Below are 7,665 nucleotides of genomic sequence, written 5' to 3' on the forward strand. Positions count from 1 at the left end.
CTCTGATGGTCAGAGAAGACGCTCCCTGAAGGAGAAGGGATTTGAACTGAGACTCAAGAAATGGCTTGGACCCCAAAAGAAGCCACTGAGGAAGGAAAGTTCAAGGCCGGGCAGGGGTGGGTGTTCGGACGGCCACCAAGGGTAAAAGCAGAACGTTTGTTTTGGGAGCTGTACCTAGACTGTCATGGACTTCTGGCATAGAAACCAGAACATCTGAATTTTCAGCAGATATTAAACAACCCAAAGAGGTGCCTGGATTCTCACCTCCTTCCTCAAAATAGTAATAGTATCCGCCTGAGACACAGAGTTAGATATACGTAGCTTATTCCTTTATAAGCTTTTAATTGTAAGAACTGTTACAAAATTATCTTAGGAAAATTGCTTTTGGCAGAACTTTCAGATAGAACTGTTGAAGTCACCCCTTGGCATGTATTAATTATCTGTGTCTTTGAAAAGTTCTCTGCAAACCTCAGCCTGAGCCTGCAGCATCTCCTTACTCTACATCTGGCCTTTCAATCCTCTCCTGAAAGAAACTGTAGTGTTGATATAGGAGCTCCCCTGCACTGTCAACGACATGTGTAGATCTCCTTGTCAACTGTGGGGTTCAGGGAGAAGCTTTCAGCTGTGCCTTGTGATGATACACACTGCATCTATTGGATTGTTGAGTGGGTGTCACCTACTCCACCAGCATCTGTGATGACGGGTATGAAAAATGTCCTCACAATCCAGCAAAGACCACCAACCTCTCATTCTCCTTCTTTACCCTGCTCAGGGAAAAACATGTCACCAAGTAAGGTAGAAAATGTCCTAATATATGGTGCAACAATAAACTGAAACTACTGCAATAACCACTGCGCTCAAATAAAACACAGCTCCATCAAAGAAAGGGAATTCTTACTTAAAAACAATTGTCCTGGCTTCCCAGGTGGCGCAGTGGTTGAGAGTCTGCCTGCCGATGCAGGGGACATGGGTTCGTGCCCCGGTCCGGGAAGATCCCACATGCCGCAGAGCAGCTGGGCCCGTGAGCCATGGCCGCTGAGCCTGAGCGTCCGGAGCCTGTGCTCCGCAACGGGAGAGGCCACAACAGTGAGAGGCCCGCGCACCGCCAAAAAAAAAAAAAAAAAACAAAACAATTGTCCTCGTTTCAAGCACCTTCTTCCAAAAGCCCTGGAGCACTCAGGATATTGCGTAACTAGTGCTGGATCTACTTCTGAAGTATGGCTTTGTAAAAAGACCAATCTAAGTTCGTATGCAATGAGTCAATAGGCTGTGCTTTTCCAGTAGCAGTCCTCGTTCTCCCACTGAGCCTACTGGTAGGGCCAACAAAGGTTATAAATTTATAAGGGAAAGCAACAATGTTAGGTCTTAGCTAAAGAATCCTTGCTTGGTAGAAATGTGTCTAGTGAGCTTATAAAATGTTCATGGAGAGCAGTAAAACCACCACAAATGAGAAAAAATTTGGTTCAAATTACAGTAATGTTTATTTAACCAACATTCATTTAACCAACATTCATTTAACCAACATTTTTTTAACCAAAGGAGAAAAAAATAAGGTATTGAGGATGAAATTAAACAAACCATTCTACTTCTGTGATTAGTAAGTAGATTTGGGTGTACAGGAAAGCCTTTCAATGGTGCCATCATGAAAATCTCTGAAATGCTTCTCGATATGTTGTCCAATCTTTAAAAATAACAATAGTCACCTAGATATTCCTTTATCTATTATCCAACATAGGCTGTAATAGCTAAGTGAAGAAGCAAGTGCTTCAGCTATGATTAAAGGGCTTAAGAGCCTTTAAAAGTCAAAAATATTGTGTAATCAAAAGTGAAAACAAAAGCAGAAAGATCCCCAAACTTGGGGGTGTTCTAACTCCATTCTTCTAAAGGTACAAAGCATGTATGCGGACTTCAACTCATGAATGCTAAACACATCTGCTGAGATGGCGTGAGCCTGTGAAACAGGCAGAGGCAGGCATGTGCTGGAAGATCTGAGGGCTTGATGGAGAGAAGTGGGTGGAAGGAATAAGGGAGGTGTAGGGGGCAAAGTAGGACAAGGCAGAGGGGCCCTGAGGGTAGAAAGGAGAAGTGGCTGGAAGCAGAAAGTCTACACTTGAGCAGAGAGGTGGGAGGAGTCAGAGGGAAAGTGGGCCTGGAGATGCGGTTCAAGTACTGGAAACCGTCATTCGGAAACACACAACCCAAGTCTTGCAGGCAAAAGTAAGGTGGTGGGAGAAGCAGGAGAGCCTATGGATGAAAATCTGTGGGACAGAAAAACACGGAAACACTTCGGAAAGGATAGGTAGATGAAAGGGACACTTGGCAAAGGGGCAAGGTAAAAGGCAGCCCAAGGAGAGCGAACAGATGTAGGGGCAGAGCCACAGAATGAATGCTGGCAGGTTGAGTGTGCTTGCTGCATGACACAAGTCTCAACTTTGCTTGTTTTATTTTAGAGGGACCAGCAGTGAATACCAATTACGGCTCCCTTGAGAAAATCCAGTAAACCAAGAGGTGGCGCTACCTGTGAGCTTCCCCAGGACCTCTCCCCGACTCCCTGATGCAGGCATCTTCTGGGAGAGACCCCAGCATGGAAAGCCCTGAGTGCTATGGCTGCAGTACAATGCCAAGTAAGACAAGGGTACATGAAAGAACTCTGAAAACCATAAAGCACCCTATAAATATGAAGCATTGTTATTCACTGAATGCCTCGGACAAAAAAAGAAAGACCACAGTCACAATCAGGAGTGAAGAAATATTTGTCAAATACAGATATTATCTATATTCCAAATCAAGATGACCCTAACTAGAAATTTCTATTTGAGAAGACATTATGCTTGGTATGTTTACTTTCCTGTCCAATACTTCTCAACATTTAAAAACCCTACCTGAGGCATAATATAGGGCTCTTGATAAACTATCCTACTTATTTATTAAAATGGAAATCCACATCTAATGCATTTCCAAGGAGGTTTTTGACACATTACAGATCTTAACTAATTAGGTGAATTCCATTCAATTTAATCACTCATTGAGTTATTCCAAGGGCAAGGTAGTGTGCAAGCCACCATGGGGATTGCAGAGATGAGCAAAACAGTCTGCCTCTAACTACCTAGTTCGGTTAGTTAACCATCTCAGTTTCCATTCAGATTGGGGCAGCTGCATCTCCTCTCACAAGTATAGAGAGAAAGCAATCTTGACATTATGTGACTACCTTACAACCTAGGAAATGCATTTTCCAGGAACACAATGAATTAAAAAAGGGGAAAAAAAGGACTTTTATTTATTTATTTATTTTTGGCTGTGTTGGGTCTTCGTTTCTGCGTGAGGGCTTTCTCTAGTTGTGGCAAGCGAGGGCCACTCTTCATCGCGGTGCGCAGGCCTCTCTGTCGCGGCCTCTCTTGTTGTGGAGCACAGGCTCCAGATGCACAGGCTCAGTAGTTGTGGCTCACGGGCCTAGCCGCCCCGCGGCATGTGGGATCCTCCCAGACCAGGGCTCGAACCCGTGTCCCCTGCATTAGCAGGCAGATTCTCAACCACTGCGCCACCAGGGAAGCCCAAAAAAGGGACTTCTTAATACCTGGTGACTGCGGACACTACTGTGTGTTCATTTCCATGTTCATCCTAGCCCAGTTTACGTGCAACCACTCTTGTCCTGATTGCATAACCACAGCATGTCAAGTTGTTTCTTGTTGCAATTGTAACTTGTAAAATTAAACTTCAGAACTGAGGGAGTCAAGCAAAATAATTGCCTACTTTAAAAATATGTATGTATATAATTTACATGTCACTTTAGATAAGCTCTTGACTTACGATCTCTTAAAGTCACAACTGTCACCAATTTTAAAATACAGTTTCAGTGTACAATTCTCCCTGCACGCAGGCCCTATCCCTGTCTTCTCAGTTTTCTAAGTATTATATATTGATCTATTGCAATCTGCCTTTCATGGGGTTTTTTTGTGTTTTTTTTTGCGGTACACGGGCCTCTCACTGTTGTGGCCTCTCCCGTTGCGAAGCACAGCCTCCGGACGCACAGGCTCTGCGGCCATGGCTCACGGGCCCAGCCGCTCCACGGCATGTGGGATCTTCCCGGACCGGGGCACGAACCCGTCCGTGTCCCCTGCATCGGCAGGGGGACTCTCAATCACTGCACCACCAGGGAAGCCCCTGCCTTTCACATTTTAATGAGAGCCTAAGTAATCACAGCTTTTACTTCTCCCAAGCTCCAAGGCTTCTAAAATTCCAAAGAAGGAACGTAAGATGTCCAAAAATGCACTTGCTTGTGCCTCACAGGGTTCCAAATTCTATCGATAAGTTCACGTGAAGCTGGTGATACTTATCACACTTAAGACCCTCTGTGAATAATCTCCTGCCCTCTCCTTTTCTGATGGGCGGTGCCATGATTCTTTCTCTCCAACCTGGGGCGTCTCATTCCCTGACAGAAAATAGCTAGAAGAAAGGGGCCACAAGGAGCCTGGAGCAAGCCACTCAGGATGTGACAGTCAAGTCTTGCCTGGTCAAAAATCCAACACAGTGCTGAGGCACCATCAACCTGGAAATGATATTCACAATGGGACACACCACCTTCCTCCTGGGTAGAGTTTCTGCATCAGTCACAGCAAATAGTGCCAATTAATGAACAAGCTTTTGATGTATACCCTGTGATTCTTCAAGAAGCTCAAACCACTTCAGCTGTGGCCTATTAACTCCCAGAAATCCATGCTAGATGATAAAGTGAGATCAGGGGTGAGAGGGTAAAGGGTAAATTACTAGCCAATAAAACAAAATTATCAGCTCTCTCAACCAGTGAAACTGAGTCAGCTGAAAAGGGAAGCTAGAACCTCAGGATCCTTCTAGGATGAACTTTTCCTCCCTACCAACCAAGTCCAGCTTTTCTTGGGAAAAATGCCCAAATGGACATAAGCTTGACAACAGAAGCACCCCACTCCTTCGCAGGCATCTGCTCATCCAAGTGCTGAGTCCGCTTGTCTTTGTTGCTTTTCCGAGTAGCCCTCTGGAGCTGTGCTCTGAACCCAGTTTGCACAGCAGGAAACACTAAGGGAGGTTACATTTCAATGCTGCATTTCTGATCCGTGAACTGCTAGTTTAATGCAGAGATAAATACACTCAGCTGTCCTATCACCAGCACTTACTACTTTATAAGCAGCAAAAGAAAAATAGATAATTAAGTCTAAATTAATTTCCATGCCTGATCAATGGCATTTCCAAACAGCCAACACAGAATATGTTCTGTTGATCCTACAATCCAGCTCTAGGAGTATGAAAAAGGGGAGGAAACCCCCAGATTGAGCATCTTCAACTTAAAGACCCTTCAGAAACATCACGTTCTCCCCCCAAGAAAGCTAGAGTAGCCCAGGCCCACTCTACCCATAATTTTTTTCTATCCTGGTACATCCCAATTCTACCAACTGAAAGCTTATTCCATTAGGTAGAAGGTGAGCCCAGCCCGTGAAGTAAGGAAGTGTTCATAAGATCTGTCTGTGTAACGAACGTGTCACTTCCCCAAACTGCCCAACTGTTTCCTTAAAAAAAAAAAAAAACTATTACATGGAATTTATGGTGTCAGTCCCCCTCCCAAAGTCTGAGTCAAAAGTATATGTGTCCTTAGTGAAGTTCTGGGTGACCAGGGTGTATCACTTTCAGACTTGCTCCCATAGCTGAACTTAGGGCCGTCTTCCAGCCACGGTACAAAATAAGCAACTATTTTAAAACAATTTTCCTACCCCACATACGATGGGAGATACCTGATACATAGGTCGTCAACTTCCTACTGGAAAACAATCACTTCTATCGTAAACTGTGTTTGTCACCTCCCAGGATGAATGCGTGTTTATGTGTATATATTTTTATCCTTGACCGTGCAACTCTTGGAGCAGAGAAAGCCACCGCAATTTTTACCATCGTGCCTGAGACAATTCAGAGCTTTAGAAGAGGGATGAATAGGGGATGAAAGGCTCTAAGCCCAGGGGCTTCTCTCACACAAACAGTAAGTGGAAAAAAAAAAAAATCCCTCCGAGGGGGGGTGGGGGGCAGGGTGGAAGACCGGCGAAGGACGTCAGGCAGCAAACCAGAGGCAGCTGCGGCGGCCACACTTCGCGAACTACCTGCAGAAGGGAGTGAAATCTTTCCCCAGTACAATAACCAGGCACCCTCTGGCTGCCTCGCATGGGCACGAATAATAAATACATCGAGGTGGGCAAATCGCTGCATCGAGACAAGTCACCCCAAAAAGGTCAAAACTTCAGAAATCCCGGGGATCACGGCACCCACACAAACACATCAATCAGTCGGAGCGGGAGAAGAGACTCGGAGATTTAGCAGAGGATTCTGAATTTTGCTCTTTCTTTCAAGCTCTGGCTTGCAAAGTACGGCGGCTACAGGCAAAGCTCGAGAGGAGCAGGAAAGGCTGAGGGCGGCGGGGAGTGCGGATGGGAAGGGAGGGGAGTCGAATCCCAGCCACCCAGGCCTCAATGTGACGAAAGTCGTCAGCAGCCCCAACCGCATCCCAACCCCTCCGCCCCGGCCAGCAGACGCCCCCAGCAGCTCCCCCCAACCCCAGTTTCCGTCCCCACCAGCCCCGCAACGGCGGCGGCGGCAGCGGCAGGAGCAGCAGCAGCAGCAGCAGTAGCAGCAGCAGCCCCGGCCCGGGCCGCGCGCGCCGGCAGCGCCACGACCGCGGCTCCCATACCCGCCGCGCGGCAGACACCCCGCAGGCCTCCCTCCCAGCCCACCCGGGCGCGCCCGGAGCGGAACCCGGGCGGGCTGCACCGCCAACTCCCCCCGCCCCAGGTCGGCGTGGGCTCACGCTTACCTTGGGCGCTCGCGGGGGGGGCTGAAGGTGGTAAGCCTCCCGCCCCCCGCCCGGATCCTCCTCGCTTGTTTTCTTCCTCCCTTCTCCTCCTCTTCCTCCTCCTCCCCACAGTGAGTCCGGGTCTCCCCCTCCTCCCAGACGCCGGGAGTAAGAGCCGAAACCCCCGAAGCCCGGCCCGCGTGCGTGCGTGCGGGAGGCGGCGGCGCGCGGCCAGCTCTCCAGTAACTGAGCGCGGCGCGCGGCTCCCAACTAAAGTGTGAAAGAAGCGGCGGCCGCTGCACGGAACGTCCCCGTGGGAGTGGGCAGGGAGCAAGCCGGAGCTGGTAGGGAGCGAGCGAGCGAGGGAGGGGACCTAGAAAAAGGGAGGGGGAGGAAGGGAGGGGACCTCCTCGCCCAGTCACTCACTCGAGGGGCGGGGGCAACCAGACACTCCCCCACCGCCGGCCCCTCCCCGCTCCCGGCTCCCGCGCGCGTCCAGCACCCAGCCTCGCCCCTGGGAACGGCCTGCGGAGGCCGCGAGGGTGCCGCGCACCCCGGAGAAAGGGACTAGGAGAGCGGGGCTGCCAGGGCTGCAGAGAGGGGAGGAGGGTGAGGACGGGCGTGTGTGTGTGAAAGCTGCGTCCTGGGCCTGACACCCGGGCGGTGGCGTGGAAGCCACGGGGCAGCTCGGAGGCCGGGGCGGCCCAGCTCTGCGGGAAACCCAAGCCAGCCCTTGGGCCCAGCCGCGGGGCTGCGCCTGCTGGAAGCAGAGGGAGGGAAGGCCGGGCATCCTCGCCGCGCCGCGCGGCCCCTCCCTTCGCTGGACCGGCGGGCGCTGCCCAGCGGCCCCGGCCCCTGCC

The 7,665-nt window shown here is 49.8% G+C and overlaps 1 protein-coding gene across 1 annotated transcript in view; it reads right to left on the reverse strand.

The window, feature by feature from the left end:
• CUNH1orf21 (chromosome unknown C1orf21 homolog) overlaps positions 1 to 7,129 on the reverse strand; it is a 229,262-nt gene extending 222,133 nt beyond the window's left edge. The window contains exon 1 of the mRNA XM_007447104.1: positions 6,827 to 7,129. The gene's annotated coding sequence lies outside the window, so the exon portion shown is untranslated. The remainder of the gene's footprint in view (positions 1 to 6,826) is intronic.
• Positions 7,130 to 7,665: the final 536 nt, after the last annotated feature.

This window comes from Lipotes vexillifer, unplaced genomic scaffold (genome assembly GCF_000442215.2).
Source record: "Lipotes vexillifer unplaced genomic scaffold, Lipotes_vexillifer_v1.1 scaffold1577, whole genome shotgun sequence".
Lineage (NCBI taxonomy): Eukaryota > Metazoa > Chordata > Mammalia > Artiodactyla > Lipotidae > Lipotes > Lipotes vexillifer.